This window comes from Leuresthes tenuis, unplaced genomic scaffold (genome assembly GCF_036924035.1).
Source record: "Leuresthes tenuis unplaced genomic scaffold, fLeuTen1.0.hap1 SCAF_5, whole genome shotgun sequence".
NCBI lineage: Eukaryota > Metazoa > Chordata > Actinopteri > Atheriniformes > Atherinopsidae > Leuresthes > Leuresthes tenuis.
Window position 1 is genome coordinate 3,971,296 of NW_027325359.1, and position 20,151 is coordinate 3,991,446.

Below are 20,151 nucleotides of genomic sequence, written 5' to 3' on the forward strand. Positions count from 1 at the left end.
TTGTAAAGGTGAGCAGTCTGTGCCAAGCTAATTACTTAACCCTAACCATGATGGCAGGGAATCAGTGAGGCTCAGGATGTCTGCAATCTTAAAAGAAAACCAGCGGTCCCGCTCTAATGTATGAACTGGAGACACCCTTATCTCCAAGCTTTGTCTACAGGGAAGCTGCAGCCGACACAGGGAACTACTGGTTACAAACAGCCACACGCACAATAAAACATTGATCATAAAATTGCAGTGGTGTTGTGTATGACTTCATAGGCTTCAAAGGCTTAATTCTGTCTCTATATTCTTCATTTCTACCTATCTATTCTACCTATTACTCTTTATCTTTTCTGTTCGACATCAAAAACAGGAACTGACTGTTCTTTGCCAATGTGATATTGTTTTTCTTGAGCCTTTTTTACTAAGGAGCTGAAACACACACTATTGATTGTAGAAACAAGTCAAAAAGATGTGCAAAGTAAAACCAAGGTGGGAGAACATCATTGCATTAATGCATTTTGTGTCAGTGATTTTCCTCTTCTCTTTGCACCACTTGCCAAATGATTAATTTTGGACATCATGTTTTTATTTGATAACTTGTGCCACTATCACTCAGCATATTGATGAAGTGGGTTTTTTTTCTATCACATACTAGGATGAGTAAATATTGTGTGAGATATTGTGCACAAATATGCTAAAAAATTCTTGTCTAATGAAATGAAATGAAAACAATAAAATACAACTTAAACGTGCTGCATGTTGCAGCAGCGTTCTTTGCCCACACAGATGCAAACACAGCTGACCCATGTACGATTCCACATCAGTTTGTGGAAACTGCCAAAGCTCTCATTGCCAAACAAAAGGTTTGAGTAGCGTCGTGAGAGCTAGATGAGGATTAGACCGGACCTCTGGAGGCCCTCTCCAAAGCCTTTTTGTGCGTGTTTGTGAATAGGAACATGGTTACCAGAAATGAAGTCTGCTTAGCAGCCATCTGTCTTACATGCAGTCCTTATTTTTTCTTCATTTTTGACCATTCTTTCGTGACAATGAGGTTTATTGAAAGTTATACTTTTGAGGACGCCTCAGTGTGCAAGGACAACAAGCTGCATCTGTCTGTATCACCTTTGTTGTGTAACTGATCCTAAGCTGTGCTGATGTTCCCTGAAGTTAAACAGCAGACTACTCTTATGTATATTGTACTCTTTTTTACATTAATGTTTGAAAAGATCTCGTACTTTTCTCTGAACCCTGCTTTTTTCTTTGCCTCTCTAATCAGCCATTCCAGATTGCCAAGATCATCTGGCCAGTTGTTGTCTTTACAGCTGGCTGAGGAACTCGGCAAATCGTGGCAATCATGGCTTCAATGTAATTGGCTGGGTCCGAAGGTAACAATGCCTGAGGGTTGTCTGATAATAATGGTACATCTCCTCTCCTTGATTGTCTGAAGGCATTTCAATAAGATGCTATCTTTTTTTACTCCCTTTGTTATTTTTACAGAGAAGGAAATGTAGATGAGTGGGAGCCTAACCAGAGGGTCAATTGTGCATGAACAAAAACCTGACTCAATGAAATCACTTCCCTTTGGGTTTTATTTTAGATTTAGCACTTACCTCCTGCATGCTACTTACCTCAGTAATGCAGTGGATTATAACGGACTGCACAGATGCACCTTATGTACACATTTGCTTGAATGGCAGTTTGTTTTCGTGTGTGTTTGTCAGTTTGCATCCATGATCAGCAGCCCTCTTCATCTTCTGAGATGTTGACCTGGTTTCTGGTGTCAAGCGCTAGCATGGTCAGGGGTAGCGAAGAGGTGCTGCATTTATCCTGAGAAGTACGCGTTTGACAGTATCGGTCCTCCATTAGGCCCTGTGATGGATGCTTCATAGAGTGCGAGCAGATGGGTGAAGGATGGAAATGGGATTTGTTCAAATATATACTGCCGGAATTCATTCATCCGCAGCATGTGATTTTATAACAAAATGTGTTTCTCATTTCATTTTCTGCAGCTATATGAAGGAAACACAATAGTAGAGGAAGCTTTTGCAAGTTTTATCATAAAACTACAAGGAATTATATGGATGAAAACATATTATGAATCAAAACATTTCTATCGTTCTACCATAATTGATTTTTAATTGGACTAAGATGTGTAGCACATTTATTGGTCTGAAGTGTGTGTCTCGTGTCTGTGTTAGCATCCTTGTTTCTATCTTTCCAACTGTATGTGTGGTTGGATGCCCAGAGCAAGGACCCTGTGGTGTATGCATTCATTTTTGTTATCCTCCTCGGTTGTTTGGGCCTGTTTGCATGGAGGAATGCAATTTGGCAAGAGTTCCTTGTGGCTGTAAATGCTGTAGTCAGTCATTTCTGTGATCTTCTAACTCAGACATTGCTATGCTCCCAGCAGGATTTTGGAATTAGTAATTTCCTAGTAGCCTATAGTCATTTTATTTTGTGTTATAAGCAATATTGTCCCACCGCTCTCCAGTGTTTTCTTGCGACCCTTACCTGTACAGGCCGAAGCGTGTGCGCTGCTGGCCTATTTTTCCAAGCAATGGCCATCATGTGCATTTTGTCACTCTGTTTGCCTCCATACTGCTTGTTTTTGTTTCCTTTGACTCTTGCTTTCAGTGGGTACATGCAGCTTCCCTTACCTGGTTGTCTGAGAAGCAGTTAGGCATCATGTGGAAGGTTAATTTAGGATACAAGAGATTGTATTGGAAATTGGTTCAGAGTCGAAAATTGCTGCTGATTTGTCAGAAAGTGCATCACAAATTCCCTTCAGTTTTACAATAAAACATACCAATATCAGGGTTTTGATTTTATTTATTCCTCCTCTTTATTTATTTTATTAGATCAGCAAGCCTGACTGACAAGTCTTTATTTTCTTTTAGTTTTTCTTATTCTCCCTCATTTACTTTTTTCAATCTTTATCTATAAACAAAAAAATTGTGGTCCGGGGAAGTCTGATGTCTTTCAGCAACAATCGCATCATTTTCATTCAAGGTGTCTGTCAGAGGCATTTCTCCAGAGACATTTGATTAGATTATTCCTTTTGCCAAAATATTTTCTTCAATGATTATTGAATGATGCTAGTGCAAATTACATTTGCATTTTTGAGACACACCACTGTGATTAGTCATAGGATTTGTGCACTTTTTTCTCTGAGCACTGAGATACAATGACAGATCTGGACAGGCTACAGGTTCGTAATAAATACCCAGATGTTTGTTTTAAACTCAGAACAGCTGGAAGTGTGCATCTTAAGTAGCATATGGATGGTAATGCTATGGTTAAAATAGAAGCTCAAAAGTAGGAAAATGCCATGGTCATGGTGAGAAATGGATATCACATCACATGTGAGTACAGATCTTATCTTAAAACAGTCTTTCCACATATTTTCCTTGCATCTTTCTCTACGTCCTTACAGAGACTGCAAATTAAGTAAAGGATGCAAGTTAGGGAAATGCTGCTGCAATTGCAGTGTTTGGGATTATATTTTTGTAGGTGCTTTCTTTGACAATCCATCAAACTTTATTTTTGCTGCAGTCCAACCAGCAGGTCATTTGACTTCTGTCTCCCTCTCTGTCCACTCTCCATCCTTTCCCTATACCTTTCTTTCTCGGACAGTCCTCCTCCTTCCTCTTTCCTCGGCTCATCCCCCAAGCTATGATTTGCACCTTTTTCCTTTTATGCAAGTGCACAGGGGTTATCTGTTCTCTGGCAAACATTCATTCCCTGTCGCTGTCCTCTCCACTTCGTCTGCTCCACCCAGTCCTTTTACCCCACATCTGCTGTCCTTCTCACCTCTTCTGCGCTTTCCTCCTTTCTCCTCTTCTTTCCAATTTCCTCTGCTTAAATGAGATGTTGTGTACTGAGGAGAGTGTGTACATTCCTTATCGCCAGTTCCTGTCTGGGTTTTAGTTGGGGGGAAATGGGCCTGCAATGAAACGTAGAGTGCTGCTGTGCAAACATGCATACACACACACACACACACACACACACACACACATGTATAAATGTATATAGATATGTGTGTGTGTGTGTGTATGCATGTGTACATTCTGACAAGTGGCTGATTAAGGTCACCCTCTTTCTCATCTCATTATATTTCTATTGTCCTCTCTTGTGTCGTGCTGTCTTGCTCATTCCGCCCCTTCTTTCCTCCTCTGTCTTTTACCATTCTTCTGCATTCCTGCCTCTTTTATTTCTTGGTTTTTCTTGCTTTAATCATTTTGTGCACTACCTTCCGCTCTTTTGCACGTTTTATAAAGAAAGCACTGTATTATGCACTCTATGTTTGTAGAAAACAGTTAATACTATAGGTATGTAACAGTAGTATGTAGCAGTGACATTCTTCCTCTCACTTTCTTTTACTTTGCTGCTTTTTGGTATACACTGATCACTCCTTCGGGAGCCTGTTGGAGGCTTAAAGCTTAATTGGATAGCAGTGAGCCCTAAATATTGAATCAAAGAGATGTTGCAATCTGTAATCTGTTGGTTTCCTTAGCTAGGCAACTATTTTTTAAATGTTATTGTATGAAATAGAATAATTTGGATTTATATTATTTTTTTTATGATTCTATTGCAATACACTGAAATCTAATTGGCTTGAATTGCACTGAATCTTTGAAGCGCCTCACGATTACGTTTGTTGTGATTTGAAGCTATGTGAATGAAATGGAACTGAACTGATCCGAATAGTACCTATTAAAGTGAGTCAGATCTGTTTCCATAGTTGCACTGAAAAGTTCTTTTTATGTCTCATAATTATTTTCATTCGAACACTTTCATGATTATTTTTTTACAGTGTTTTGTTAATCATTTTTATGTAATACCTTTTTAAGAAATCTAAATCATCAAAGATGCCCTAATGAGAATTCTAAAATTAACATAAAACAAATTGAGAAGAATAAATGTTAAGAAAACCACTGCGATTGAAGGAAAGAGGATGCAGCAATTCTGTCAGGTTAATACATGCTCACGGCTCAGGGGAGGTCTTGTTTTTGTCTCTTCGATAGGTGTGTATGCAGACGGCGGGATAGGATGGTTAGTGTTGCTAAGGGTAACAGATCAAAAAAATATTCTTCTCTGCCTCCAGCTCATGCCCAGGTCAATGTGGTTGCCCAAGGCAATGGTTTTCAACATTAAATCCTTCTACAGGGAGCATGACTGGTTGCCCAGGGAGACGATCCACAGACTGTGTTGTACCACGAGGACAGGGGAGGATGTTTTATACCACACTCAAACGTTAGCCTTTAGTTGGTCTCCCATCAGTTTTTCTTTACTGTAGGTTCAAAGTAAAAAGCTTCTTTTTGAGCAGTGTTGTGGTTTTAATCAGGTATGCATCACATTGAATGTATGAATGCGTGGTAGGTCATGAACAACTCCTTCGTGTCAAGAGTTCAAAAATGGGTTACAACACATTTAATGTCGGTCACGGGTGAACAAACTATGGCAAATCCTCTTGTCTCCTCTCCTCTCTTCTCCTCTCCTCTCATCTCATCCTCTCTTGTCTTGTCCCCTCTCTGTTCCCCATCACATAAAACAATATAAAGGGTTACTTTAGGGAAAGAGTAATGATAAGATAATGAGTTCTCAATTATCAGTGTGTATTATTTGAATTTTGGTTTATTTGAAAAGTCTACTCACCTTTTATCTCTTTATTGCAGCCATAAAAGACTTTGAATAGCTGCCATTTTCTGAAGCATAAAAGGATGATTAGCTTCTATTCTAAAGTAAAATGTGTGAGTAAGAGGGATCATGAATGTTTTTTTTTTTTGTTTTTTTTTACCTATTCTCTAACTGCAGTCCAAGAGTAGATTGTGGATGTGATTCTGGGATTCTTTTTCTTACCAATAAGAAACTTATCTTTTCATTTTTCTAAAATGCAGCAAAACAAAACCTTTCAAGCTGAATTTGTGAGTTTCTTCATTACTTCAGTTTTTATATGTTATGTATGTAATTGAAGATTTTACAATGAATTGAAAGTGCTACATTTGTCCCTGGCTTCATGCATTTAAAATGTTTGCAGATTTTTACCATGCAGAGTGCTGCAGGAGTTATTCTCATGCTTGGACATACTGTGATCTGGGCTCTAAAGAATAGTGGAAAAAATGCATTGATTGAAACCCCGTCTGTGCTCAGACGCTGTGCAGGTTGGGGATCTGTTCTACTGAACACAGTGAAATAATTTTGTTGCACTCTCAATTCACCTAGTAATATCACCTCCCTCGACGATACCTAAGAAAATGGAGCTGGCAAATTGCTTTCCCAATTACTTACCAGCATGCAGCATTAGTTTGCTACGAGCAAAGTCAGTCAGCAGTTATTTGCCCATTGCTGTCTTTTGTGTCTATAAATATTTATTTTTGTGCAGTTCACATCAGGAAACTGATGAGGTTGTTAGATGTATCTGTGGGCTTTGCGTCTGTGGAGGAAGAAGTTTACAACCTAATATTATTCATAAACAGAAACTCAGCTTTTTCAAATTCTAGCGTAATTTCTTGTTTTTATTCTTAGCTGACATGAGTAATCTACTGGAAGCAATTTTACATGTAACAGAGTCTCAACAGAATTAGAACACCTGCACTGTTTTGTCAATTCCTAAAAGCATCTTTTGGAGAACTAAACAAATAATCCAGTCGATTTTAGTCGATTTTAGTTGTCCATTTGACTCATATTGTCAACTCATTAAACAGCTTTGCCTAATGAAGTTTTCATGTCAGCTGTCTTTTTGTTTAAGAATCTGTAGGGAGAAACATTTTCCCTTCAACCACATAAGCACATGTTTCCCAAAGCAGTAAAATAAACTGAAAATACAGCTTCTTCTTTTTAAAATAACAAAACTCATCTCAAGATCTTTACCTGCAGAATTTACTTAATGATATTAGACCATCATTGTATCTCTTTTGGGAAAATCTGGATCTATTACATACCTGCACACTGTATGAGTTTCAGGGTTTGAACACTTTTGGCTTCCTTCCGGACTAATATAGATATACTGGTTTGCTTTGTTGTTCACATTGGCATCTTATGTAGCCAAAATGCAAATGCCTGATAAAAATCAGTTGGTTAAGGTCACACTTCTATGATGCATGAGTTTAAAATAGAATGCTTAAAACTCCTGTGCTACACACGCATGAAGACAGAGGTGGTTTCCTAAGCAACCTGCTTTTACAGAAAACATTAAATGATCATGAATTATCAAAATGTGGTGGAAACACATTATGAGTTCTCATTTCGTGCTGACATCACAGAAGTCTTAAAGTTTCTGATACTCAAACCTATCTCTTGTTAACCTTGCAGAGTGCTATAGCTTTTTTCCTGACTGAACTGTGTCTGAAAATGAAAGTAACAACAGCCTAAATACAATGTATAATCAGGCAAAGGGGCAGCTCCTCTCAGGAAGTGAACAGTGAAGGCCTAACAATGGAATGCGCTATCATCCCCTCTTTTCTTCAGATGCTATTATCAGTCATGTGCGCTCATTTTGAGCAATTCTGTGAGTCCATGTTGGTTTTAGAAGATGTATCCTCCAACCAGTGGAAAATTCAGCAATGGTTCTGTCCTTCTCTGACTTCGTTAATAGCCTATAGCTTCCTCTGAGGGACAGTGAACAGCCAAAGCAAATCTGATGACAGATCATAGAATATGTTGGTCCATGAAAAGATACTTAGCAATTTCACATAAAAGTTTGGAAAATAGCACAATAGCTACATTTTCTTTTCGCAACAGTACCTGTTGCCCAACTGATGACATTTTGATGTTCTCATTGATGTCCTCGATGTCAACACTTGCCTCTTTTGAGTGGGAGAAAAATGCCATATTAAGCATGAGGAGGAATTGGTGGGTTGTGTTAAATCCCTTATCTTGAAGTGAGAGATTGTATGTTTGAATCCTGTCCTGCACAATCTTTTCAACAATTCTTTCACTTGACTACTTCTGCTGTACTTCCGTACTTACTTCACTACTTTGCTTGCACTATCTAATGGTTAGGATTAGGAGTTAAATGATATAATTAGGGTTTAAAATGAAAGTATATAGTTGGATTTACTGTTCAGAAATACATAGTTGGGGTTAGAAAGCAATACACTGTCATGAACTACATTGTTCAACACTCGCTGGTTATAGCACCTGTCATGTGACCTTAGCTGACACAATGTCGAATAACTGCCAACAAAAGCACTGTCATCTATTGATTTTTTAGCCTTCAGTATATTGGAAATGTGGACAAATGTTTCTGTTGCGACTGGGCTGGTACAGAACTTCTAGAATTGGTTGTTTATTATTCCAAGAGGCTGGTAAACACAAAACAAAGGCTGAGACATCTACATCCAGGCAGCCTCTTCAGTGTGGCTGCTGTGTAACAATGATCTATGGATATTTAGTTGATACATCCTTCCCGATGCCTTTTGATGATAACATTAATATTTTTGTCACTGAATATTTTATTCTTATGCTAAAAACTTTCCAACAGAGAGAAAAGACCAGAGTGTCAGTCCTGAAGAACTCCAAATCAGGTTTCATTTTGCAGTTTTGACAGTACAACGGCTGCTACTTTTTTAAGTTTGCAAATTCAACCTTTAAGCAAAAAGATAAATGGGAGATGCTGTCAGGTTGGGTGGGTATTGCGTGGCGTGGTGAAGGTAGGACAGATGCAGATGTTTCAAAAGAAAAACTTGATTTATTTCAAAATACAACAAAAAGCGCAGCTGAGCTGGAATACTAAAAAAAATACTAAACTATGGAAAAAACTATTGGCAAAAACAAAACCTGACTGTGACTATGAAAAAAATGAGGAAAAAACCTGACAATACCAAACCTGACTTGACTTGACATGAGTAGAGGACTTCAGTGACGGTGAAGATTTGGCAAAGTGCACGAGGAAACCTGGAAACTAAATACTGAGGAGGGTGATTGGTGATGGAGTGCAGCTCAGGGGAAAAGCACAGGTGAAGTGAGTGAACCTGATGGCAGGGCAAGAGAAACTAGGGAAAACATGACAAAAAAACTAAAGACTAACCAGAAACTTAACATAACAAAACTAACAGATGTTACAGATGCAAACACATTTAAAACATGGCCCATGAGATACAGATGAAAACTGCAAAAAATCTGAGGTATGTGTTTTCATTGAGACAATATGTGTGTTTGTTGAAAGTAAACAAAGCAAGGTCAGTGTTATCGTGATCAAAAATATGACAAATGCCCAGCAGATGATATCAGACAAACAAAGGCTTATTGACCAAATCCTTAGCAAGTATATAGAGTTAACCCTCTTTTTATTCTCTTGTGCTTATTGTGCATCACCTCTATCACTTATCTTTATCATCTCGTCCGTAATGTTGATCAGTTGTTTTACTTTTTGCCTTCATATTTGCAATGTGACCCACCTCTGCTGTCACTGGAGGATACGAAAAGAACATCCATGAATAATTTAGGCAAAGCAGGAATATGTAAACGGGTAAACAGGCACAAAAAACAAAATGCAAACAATTGCAACAGCTTGCATGAATTAATTGCTTGGCAGTGCACTGTGTCCTGCTTATTAGAGCTCTCTGTCCTCAGTGACTGGCTCTTGGTTAGCAGGGGAAATTTTGCAGCCATGGTTGAAGATGAAGCAGGATTGCATTAGTTTTACGCTTTTGTTTGTTCAAGTTTTTCGTAATTATTTTTTAGATTAATTGCAATCCCTCCTGTTTTCGTTCATAAAAACTTTCCACTATGGCAGCAATACTGAATTAGTTTCTTAGACCTAAAAAAAAAAAGTAATTGCTTTGTATGGCAGTAATTGGACTGTTCATTAGTGATGGGCTGACAAGGCAGTTCCTACTGCAGTACCAACAAGTAGATTCATGTGTAAAGAGTTTTTTTTGCATTAATGTTCTATTTAATCTCTTGGAAAAATGTGGTACAGAGTCTTGTAATCCATTGACTTACTACATTTTAAACTTACCTGTCAAATGTGGCTATGTGACACATAACAGTGAGTTAGCAGCAGTAGCCAGTGGAGGATGTTCTGGAGATTCTGTCAGAGTTGAGGGCAAAGTAAGAGGAGACAGAATGCAACAGAGTGGCCTCATCTGAGGTTTGTCATCAGGTCCCAAGTGTGACAACTGACTCAAGATGAATGGAGGCCCAGCTGGCTCTCATAAGTTGCCTGACCATAAATAGCCTGGACAGTGGTGCAGGGTGGAGGTGGTTTGTCATCAGGCCTGGCCTCAGCCACGGCACTGACTCCCTGGCAAGAAAGGAATTTATCACTGTACAGTGATAAGACAAGGCTATTATTGCTCCTGTCCTCCTCCTCTTCCTTCTCCTCTGCGATCTCTCCTTTCCCCTTATTCATCCTTGTATGTAACACATCACCTCTGTTTCCCCCTCAGTCTTGTTCCTTCTTGCCCTTTCCCTCTTTCACCTCCTCTTGTCTTCCTTCATCTTTTACTCACATGGCATAACCCTTCTCCACTGTAACACCTTCATTTTTTGAGGTACCTGTTCAATCCTTTGTATCTGTCCTCCTTCCCTCACCACCTCTCCTCTTCTTTTTCTCTTCCTCTCAACACAATGGGATATGATCAGAAAAGTAATGACTGCTTCAGATGATGATAATACACTACTCGGTGGAGGATAATGACCGCACTGGGATTCTACACGGAAACCATATTCAGGTATTAATTGCTTCCAATGCATTCGATGGCTGACGAGAGTGATTGAAAGGAATAAAGAGATGGAACGTGCGTAAGAATGGTCTCTATAATGTAAAAAGGTTGTGAAGAAGAAAGGCAAATGGAGAATAGGATATGTGGGAGACAAAAAGAGAGATCCATGGCAAACAGGGTAAGGTTATTTAGAGGTTAGTGTAACACTCACATGTCTGAATTACTGTAAACTCACCATTTTTCGTCTTCTCTTTCTTTTCCGATCCCCTTTTTTTTTTTAAAACCTTTGAGCCTGCTTTTCTTGAAAAAACATTTGTTTTGAAAATTGTTTTTGGCTCACACAGGTTGGTGCCACAAGACACAAAGTCAGGGCATCTCTTCTCAAGTTTAACGTTTGTATTTCTCTTTTTTGGATGCAGGCGTGGTACAAACTCCCCGGGTTCTCACTCAGTGTCTCCCAGTATAGCCGCTCAGTTGTCAGGAAAGCAGAAGACAGATGAATTATCACAGAAACGTCTCCTCCAAAGCCCTGACCTAATTTAGATGCTCTGTTCGGCCATGACTCTTGCAAACAGTACAACGCTGCGTTGCTCATCACAAAGGCCTTTGTTTCCTCTATTTCTTTGTTTTTAAATGTATGCTAATGGGTAAGAGAGGGGTTGAGAATGCATCCCACCCCTATGTGCTCATTTTAATTGATTCTCCTTGTAACACATCAGCTGTGACAGCTGCGGTTCTGCAGCGGCTCAACGTAGCCTCCTTATCTCTGTGATTGAAGCACCTTCCTCTGGGTGTTACTGGCAACTGTTGGGATTGCATATTCGTGTGTGTGTGCATAAAGTATGTATATCTGAACAACTGCACATAGGGGTGTGATTTATTCTCAGGAAACTGAGAACTTTGGACATATTTTGCCTTTATTTTATAAAATGAATTAAAGCAAATGCAGACACTTCTAGGCATCTTGAGTTACCAAAACCACACAGCAGTTGTGTGTGGGTGTGTGTCAGGATAAGTCCTACTACTTTCGCCACTGTTGTTGGTCTTTCTCAGTAAGTGGTTGTGACTTCCCCATATTTTAGGATTTAGCTTTTTTCTTTTTACATCTTGTGTCCTAAAACACAATGGGAACATTTCATTATCAATTGTGTCACCGAGGGCCATCCAGCAAAAGGCCAAAGAAAAAAGACTGTATGGGTTTTGAGACAGCCAGTGGAGCTCATAGAGGCCCTGGGCACTATGTAGCAGGAAAAAAGGATGGAGGCAAAACACCATTTAGGTATGAACAAGGAAGGTTGGCTGGCAGGTTTCAGAGGGATCACACTGATTTGGTGCACAGCCGCTGGCCAAATACCAACCTCATACAAGACTGATAGCATTATATGTCTTCCTTTTTCACTATTTGTCCAATATGACCTCAATTGCCAACTAACAACCCACTGAAAGGATCCATCTCACATTCAGGTAAGAATAGAGGCATTTATCATTCATAGAGAATATCAGACATGCACTTTTAGAGAAACCAGTGCATTTATCTTACAGTGTGCTCATATTTCAAGCATCATTAAACCTCACAAAGGCAATGTTCAGCTATCAAAAGTCAGTTGAAAATGTAACCTCAAAAGTCACAAGAGCAAACAATATTTGTAGCAGATACAAACCTACTTCCAAAAATTGGACACAAACCTCACTGGAGCCCAGATGGGTTCACAGCTTTTTGATTCAATCTGGTTGACTGTCTGATATAATTTTCCACATATCCGCAACAACTTATGCCTAAATATTTCAATATGACTAAAAGTCAGGCCAGAATGAACCTTTAACTTCACATGTATGCTGAAGATGTCACTTCTATCATCTTGAATGCAGCAAACCTAACACTGATCTCCCTTGTTGCAAATTTCTAAACTCATCTGCTCTGAAATGTGAATGCTAAATTAATTCTATTCAGTAGATTTGAGTGTGTGTTTGTGGCATGACTCTGCAATAAGGTAATTCCATTATCTTTCAGAGTGTCTGTTTCAATAAAAATAATCTTTGAGTGTGTGATGAGCATCAGACCTCTGGTTTTATGTTTGTTTTTGTGCAGGCATGTAGTCTTTTTGTTATTGGAATTTTACTAAGTGATGGTGGATAGCTGTTAGTGAACCACACTGAACCACCAAAACATTACAGGCGCTCAGAAGAGAAAAAGTGGAAGCTCTTTGCCCCTGACCCATATTGCAACACATCATGCATCTCTTTGCAGTCTTGCTTTTCTCACACAGGCCCACAAGCACACTTTCCTCCTTCACTCTTCATTTTATCTTTCCTCTCATCAAATTTTCTATCACTGCTTTGCTGTTTCTTGCTTTTCTCTATCACAGCCTCTTTGTCTCTATTTATCTCATCTCCAAAGCCTTGTTATGCCTCTTGTCTTAATGCACTCTTGCTTTTCTCAGAAGTGAGAGTGCTGAGCTAAAGGCAAGGGAGTGCAGCACTCAAAGCCAGGCCTATTCATCAGTGTCACAGCAGCCCTCCACTTTGCTTCGTTACTGACTACCTAATGGCACAGATCAGTACAGTTTATTTGCTATAATTAGCTAGCGCCATTTGGCCAGCACAGCCCAAGTGAACCCTGCTACACTTACGCTGCCCCCCCCCGCCACGCCACCCTGCATGTGTGCATGCTTGGTTGCTTGGCTTTTCAGTGTAAAAGAGTCATTAAGAAAATATATGTTATCGACTGCTTTATTACAACCATATCTTATAAAGCCATGACTGATTGCAGAGTAAAAAACTATTATATATTGAAAATGCAATGCATATAGAGTGATAGGGATGATGATGAAATAAGAGAATCAGTCAGTGAATGGCTGATTTAATGAGTGAGATCGTGAGTGAGAGCATGTGGATACTGGAGGTGAATCCCCTGCAGTTACACACCCATCTTTCTGTCTGTTGTATGGTTTGTCTCCCACTGAAGTTCCTCTATCAGCCTCCACCAGTGTGCTCGCCTTCCTCTTGACTTTCACTTACATCTCCTTCCTCTTACACTCTTGATTTATCCTTTTCTGCAACCTATTCCTGCCAATCTTATTCTTTCCCTCTTTCTCCTTCTCCTGTGTTCTAAAAATCTACAGCGTCTTGTTTTGTCTTTCAATGCTATTTTAACCTCCTCCCCAGTGGGGTATGGAGAGGTGAGGGGTTTATTTAATGATGACGATGATGCTGCAACCTCAAGAGGAGTACATCCTACGTCACTGAGGAGTCAAAGTGTACTCACTGAGCAGACAATATCAACTTGTCAATTATTTACACAGAGTAGGCTGTCCACTCCTCTGACTCTTTTTGCCTTCTTCTTCCTCCCAAACCATCTTTTCACATGTCTGTGTTTGCATTTTGCTGTTTTTTGCTTCTAATTTTATGTGGCTAACTATTATTTCTGCACATCCTCACATTCACTAGTGGGTAGTCCTGCACAGAAAAGCAAACAGGAATCCATTCGTAACGGCACATTACAATATGCAACGATAAAAAGAGCCATGAGGAAATCATTTGCAAATAAACCCCTCAAGAGAAAAGGCACAAGCTCCTGTATAAGCACTGGGACTTTGAATAAGGTATAGTTGTTGCAGATGCAGAAGTTGTTGTTTCAGCATCTGAGAAGCAGCTGGTCCCAAGGGATTTTAGTGAATAAAAGCAAAACATGCCATCGGCTGCAGTTAAGCAAGCAAAACCACCTTGACAGCGAGGAAGGTCAGGGGCAGATGGCTCAACGTGTTCAAGCTAACAGGCAGGTAGGTGTGCCTGTTAGCAGCTCAGCACAACAGTGATTTACTGAAGGGTATTCACTTCATTAAAACCTTAAGTCAGCAACAGCAGAAGTCTGTACTGTTTTACAATCAGGCTAATGTGGTCATTAAATTGTAAAACATCACTCAAGGAGCGAGTGCTTTGTCCTTGTATCCAAAACTTGATTTTGTTGTGATATGTTGTTAGTAAAGTTCGAATTTGAAGTAAACCGTCTGAGGTTATCAATCAGTTCAGCTTCACTTCAAAAGGAACAAGAAAGTGGTAACTGCGTTGGAGTTTTTTTCTCTGTACAAATTAGGCCCCTTGATACCAAATGTTGTGCTTCATTTAAATGCCAATGGCTACCAAAGGATTATTGCTGACCAGTAACACTTTTTCACATTGCTAACTCTAGCAAGAAAAGGCCACAAGAAATGTTACTATCTCCAAAACTTGTAAGATGACATGAAGACGATCTCTACTTGCTCATCTAGTCTGTATGTCTCAAATCAAACAAATATCAGACAAGCACAAAGCTGAAAAATCTCCTGCTGCTGCAAGATGCTACTGAGTCAGCCTGGATAAGAAATTGTAAAAGAAAACTACTTTTCTGCACCCTCAAAACATTTTAAATAAAATTCCACCACTTTATGAAGAAATTTGTCAAATATTTTCAGTTTCGAGCTTCGGAAATATGCAGATTTTCTGCTTATGTCAGTTTTATGTATTTTTATTTTCTATATTTTTGGGATTGTCAGGCTCTTTCAGCTTTTAATGGACATGTTTTTTGTTTGTTTGTATTTTGATATTTTACAGGCTTAAAGGCTGAGAAAGTTAAAGATTCTTAAGCAAACAAACAAAAACAAACAGAGTCATACAAGGGTAATCCCTCTCAATCATCTTTTATGCCCCTCTGTAAGTGTGCGGTAGTGTATTCATCTGCAGAAACACTACCCACCTCTTAAGTTTTCATTGCTTCTTATTTAGCTGTGTTTGAAGCCGCTGTGTTTGGAGCCGCTGTGTTTGACCTAGAACCTCTTGCTGGTTGGTGTGTAAACACCAGCCATTACAGCACACAGGCTGTTAGCACTCCTAAGATGTGGCAATCATTTCTGTCTTCCTTCAGCTCTCTTTTTGTGGCTAAGCCTGACCCACACACCTTCAAGCCCACTCAGCAGAACAGGGACTTTCACATGAAATCTGGAAATATGTGAGATCGGTGGAGGAGTTCAGCAGTGTGGATGCACACACTTGTGATTTCGAACATAGCCGGTGTAAGACAATGGTAAATGAGGTTGTGTTTCTCTCGATATTGAAAATAATCACATCAATAATAATCACACTCGCTATGGTTAATTTAGAATAATCAAGTAACCTGACATGCACGTTTTTGGACAGTGGCGGGAAGCCAAAGTACCCGGAGAGAACCCATGCATACACAGAGAGAGCACGCAAACTCATTCTTGACTTCTAGTTGGTTAAATTTTTAATACTTTTTTTTGTTTGTATTTATCACTGTAAAAAGTCTTTGTTGCCTTTATTCTGTTACGAGCCATCTGTTAAAGTTGAGTATTAAACCATCATGACCTGACCTGGAGCGATGTATTCAGCACATCGACATCTTCAAAAAGCACTTTTCTCAACAAGGTAATGGTAATAAAACCTTTTTGAAAGATTTCAGTTAGGTTTAAGAATGCTTTTTAAAGCAAATATCTGGGTCATAATGGTAGAGACTCCATTTGAGCCACACCTGTGACAACACCAGCAAATGATTGTCAATTGTCAGAGAGTTAAACCCTCTGAGGTCTATGATCACGCCGGCGTGATCACGACGTCATTACGGCTCAGACCCCAGAGGGTTAACCAGCTCCTTTTCTTTATATCCTCCATAAACTAAACTCATCTTACTTAACCCTCTGAGGTCTATGATCACGCCGGCGTTATCACGACGTGATCATGACGTCATTACGGCTCAGACCCCAGAGGGTTAACCAGCTCCTTTTCTGTATATCCTTCATAAGACTAAATTTTCTTCTCTTTTCCCCTGTAATTGCTTTTCTTTGCCGTTCCTTGAGCTTTTGCTGCACTGACTTCTCTGATTCTGCTATTAGCATTCTGCTGTCTCACCATTCTGTCTATCACTTAACATACAGTGGAGCACCGTTTTGCAGTAAATCCAGTGTTGTTGTCAGTCTTGCTCAAAGATAAAACAAGATGCAGACAATCCTCACAAACAGCCATATGCATATATTTTGTGCTCAAACACACCAAAAAACACACACATACATAGAAATTGGCACACACAGCACTGATCAGAGCTCAGGCAGCTGCAGTTGCCTGAAAGCGATAAAGTTTAGAATATCATTACTTTTAAAAGGGCAGCCAGGCAAGATGAACTTATTACTCACTTCTCAAAAACAGCAAAAGCTGAGAGAAAGTTTTCCCTAAATCCTGTCCCTGTCTACAGCCTTCACCCACGTAAATCTTTGAGTAAGATACTCCTATCTGTGGTTTTGATATACTCTGCAGAGCTTATATACCATTTCTTCCAAAAAATGGCATATCTGTGTGTTCTGGAGATTGAAGAAGTCACTCTATCATCTTATCTGCACAGTAAACATTACTGTTGTTGTAGAACAGGAAACATAAACTGATTAGGCCGAACATAAGAGAGGCGACTTCTTAACGATTAGTATTCCGCTTGGTTTCCAGCTGGTGGCAGAGCTTGTAGTCAGTTGGCTTCCATTAACCTGCCAGTCGGCTCTTCATTACTTCATTAGAGGCAGCATGGAGGCTTGAGAAAGTCCGGTCATGGTCCGGACCCTGACTCCAAATACGCATCAGTGTGGCCCACTTGGTGTTCTCCATATCTTCGCCCTGTGGGACCTTTAAAGACTTTATTGGGAGAATATAATAGAAGTTCCTTTTTAAAAAAAAAAAAATCTAACAATTCTCTGTGTAAAGGCAGTCTTTGCAAAAGATTTCAAAGTAAGTATGTTAAAAAATGGCAGCAGAAATTATTTCCACATTACACATGACCTGATGTGGCTTTTATCTCTACAGCCCTCCACATGCGGAGACAGATATTGTGCTTAAGAACTCCTATTTTCTCAGGAAAGAGGTTCATTCAAAAATCATTCTCTTCACACTTCACAAGGCTTTGCTTCAGAGACCAGAGGAAGATGAAGCGAATTCTCTGAAGTTTGCTTCCTTATGCTGGTTGCCTGCTTTCTGACACCTGGCTGGCATTTCCATCAGTGGTTTTCTTTCCAGCTCTAATGCTGGTAATCTCTTCTTTATTTATGATAAGCACTAAGCAAAGCTCAGATGAATTTTGAGTGTACGTTAAAACATCTGTTCTGTCAAGCTATTATTTTTGCACACAAACCGGTGCAGTCAGCCCACAGTCTTGTGACATGTTAGTGGTGTTTGTCTGATTTTTATGGTGCTCTAGACATGTTATTCATGGAGTTGAATGACCTTGTTTAATAATTAAGAATAGAATAGAATAGAATGAATAAAGTATTTTTCTGTTCTATTCTATTCTATTCTATTCTATTCTATTCTATTCTATTCTATTCATTTCCAAGTAGGGCTGATAAGAGATTTTTGCGTTTCTTATGCTCATTTATATTTAAAGCAGTTGCTTACGTCAATGAAGCATGGCAAAAAGCAGTCTCACCTTGCTCCCTGGTGCATTGCCTACTCTTTAACAGATGCAGATAAATGGTTCAAGGAAGATGTGACTCATGCTGTGACTCATGACGTGTTTGCCCGTAACAGAATTAAATTGTATAAAGTTACTGTATATTTTCCATTCGGCTGATTTAGGTAATTTATTACATGTTGTTATTACTATTATATTTCATTTTCAATATTACCGATAGTAATTTTACATTTATTTTTTCACAGAGGACCATACATTGCTTCTTACATCTGCGTTTAGAAGTTTTGACATGAAAATGTTTTAGTGTATCATCACAACTTAGAAGTTGATGTGTCCTTTTTTTTACTTTTAAGAAGATCAAACATCAGGATTTAACTGAGACAAAGTTTAGCATGGCTTCTTTTTGATGTTTGCTCTTTGATCTAGTGGAGATTTGATAGACCTTACTTACTGTCCATGTCAAGTTTGACTACAGTTTGACAGCTTTCACAGCATGACTCCTACTGCAGAAGTTCCCTTGTTTGATATTGTTTTTTGTCTCCCTTGCACAGTTAGACGTAGAGACGGGAAAAGGGTTTAGAAGGGAATTTAATGTAAACATAGACATTTTCTCTTATGTTTAATTGATTTCCCATAAAAGACGATTATTTCACAGATTAAGCAATAGTTTACAGTTGTCTGTAGTCAGTGAAGCTTTAAAGGGAATGTAAATAGATTGGCAAGCTTATATCCAAGAGAATGATGATGACAAATCATGTGCTCAGATAACATTTGCTGGATGCTCTCGAGAGCTGCAAAACAGGTTGTTTAAGAGAAAAGAAAAAGAAGTTGACTTTTGCAGTCTTTAATTTTCTTTCTTGGATTATTTGTCACAGTACTTTAGCTGTCCATTCCTGTTTCTGTGCATGAGTGTGACAGTAACTATGGCACTATAGCCCTCCTTCAATATCAATATCCCTGCAGCTCAACCCCTCCACCCCTCAACCAATTCAACTCACTCAGAGTCATTGTTAAGAGGACATATTGGAAAACTATTAGCCCTCATTATGCTTTATATCCACCCCATTCTCCCCTTATGTATTTTAATCACATTCCAGCCTCTTGTGTGTGTGTGTGTGTGTGTGTTTGGATGTGTGCATGTAGGCACGCAAGAGCCACCATAGTCAGACAGACAGTAATGAACCAATTTTACTGTAATGCATCGAGGTTTAGGAGACCGCAAAGTCACCCTCAGCCCCACCCCTCATACACTCAGTTTTTATGGGGGAGTCAATAGCACAGGCGCCACCTTTTATAGCAGCCCATCTAAGCTATGCAGCAGTGTTGTGCATTCATGATCCATGTCAGACAAATGGGATCCAGTGCAGAACAATTCAAATAAAAAAGATTGGAATGAACTGGGTATGGATTCTCTTTTTTTATATATGAGTTTGAAACCTTTACAGGAGCACATATGAGTATCCATTTGGTTCTTGTAAATCCAAATAACCAGGCTTTCATAAAGTGCTGAGTATCCTGTAACTGCTCGGTATTGAATTGTGCTCAGTTTGATCATCCATGGTAGCATGTGTGTGCTTGTGTGAGTGTCTTTTGCTTGCACACAGTAACACAGTTACACACGTTGTGAGAGGCTTTAGGTTTTGGTTGTTTTCTCCTGGCCAGGGCAACTATCATCATTGTGCAGTAAAACTCCCATAATCCATCTGTGGATGACAGGACTCTGGCTTTAGAAAGAAAAGCTATTCTTTCTTATCTCAATTTGTCGATAACTTCCTTTTTTAATGTTCTTTTTGCTTTCCTTCATCACCCCCGCCTTCTCATTTCCCCTCTGGACTGGTTTGTTATTCTTTTTCTTGTCTCCTTTCGCTTTTCCAATCACATTTTCCCATTTAATCTTTTTTTCTAGTGAAAATTTTATTGGGGATTGATGACAGTGGAGAGGCTGAGTTGGAAGAAAAATGAGTGCTAGCTTAGAATGAATGTTGACCACACTGATGATGGAAATGGAGATGTTCATAATCATAATTACGCTACTGGTGATGATAATGATAGAGATTA

The 20,151-nt window shown here is 39.2% G+C and overlaps 1 protein-coding gene across 2 annotated transcripts in view; it reads left to right on the forward strand.

Annotated features, from left to right (window-relative positions):
* Positions 1 to 20,151, forward strand: part of b4galnt4a (beta-1,4-N-acetyl-galactosaminyl transferase 4a) — a 120,310-nt gene that overhangs the window by 20,794 nt on the left and 79,365 nt on the right. The window lies entirely within an intron of this gene.